Consider the following 1,272-nt stretch of genomic DNA (forward strand, 5'->3'; position numbering starts at 1 on the left):
ACAAGATCTGTGTGGTGAAAATTACAAAATACTGATGAAAGAGATCAAAGACTTAATTAAATGGAGAGACATAGCATATTTATGGATTAGAATACTCAATATCAATAGATATAAATTCTCCCCAAACTGATCTATAGGTGTAATGCAATTCCTATCAAAATCCCAGCAAGGTTTTTTTTTGTAGAGCAGTCAAGCTTATTCTAAAATTTATGTGGGAAGGCTCAGACTCTAGAATAGTTAAAACAATCTTGAAAAAGAATAGTGAAGTGAGAGGAATCACTGTATTTGATATTAACCCTATTATATAGCGATAGTAATAAAGACAGTGTCATATTTGCAGAAGTATAAATACACAGATCAATGGAACAAAATAGAGAACCTACACAAATATGCACACTTTTTTTTTTTTATTGTGGTAAAATGCATGTAACATATAGCTTACCATTCCAAATGATTTTTGACAAGAATACAAAAGCAAATCAATGGAGGAAAGATAGCCTTTTCAACAAACAGTGCTGGCACAATTGGACAAGGATAGGCAAAAGAAAATGAACTTCAATCTAGGTCTCATACTTTATATGAAAAATAACTCAAAATGGACCACGGGCTTAAATATAAAATGTAAAACTATAAAACTTTTAGAAAAAATATGGGAGAAAAATCTATGGAGTTTATAGTGAAGAGTTCTTTGACGTGATGATTCAAAAAAGCAAAAAGTAATAAATTAGACTATCAAAATTAATATGAATTAAGCATTTTTATTCTATTTTATCACCTTTGTTAGCTTATTAAATATAACTTTTTTTATTTTAGTGGTTGCTTTGAGTTTTATAGTAATACATCTTTATCCTGTCACAGTCTACCTTCAAGTGATATTATCCCACTTCACTTACAGTATAATAGTATGTTTCCATCTCGCCCTTCTGGACCTTTATGATATTTATCTTAGTCTGTGCTGCTACAACAAAATACCTGAGACTGTGTCATTTATAAAGAACAGAAATTTATTTCTCACAGTTCTGGAGACTGGGAAGTCCAAGATTAAGGTGCTGGTAGGGCCGGGTGCGGTGGCTCACGCCTGTAATCCTAGCACTCTGGGAGGCCAAGGCGGGCGGATTGTTTGAGCTCAGGAGTTTGAGACCAGCCTTAGTAAGAGCGAGACCCCATCTCTACTAAAAATGGAAAGAAATTATATGGACAACTAAAAAAATATATAGAAAAAATTAGCCTGGCATAGTGGCTCATGCCTGTAGTCCCAGCTACTCGGGAGGC

The sequence above is a fragment of the Eulemur rufifrons genome, chromosome 30 (genome assembly GCF_041146395.1).
Source record: "Eulemur rufifrons isolate Redbay chromosome 30, OSU_ERuf_1, whole genome shotgun sequence".
NCBI lineage: Eukaryota > Metazoa > Chordata > Mammalia > Primates > Lemuridae > Eulemur > Eulemur rufifrons.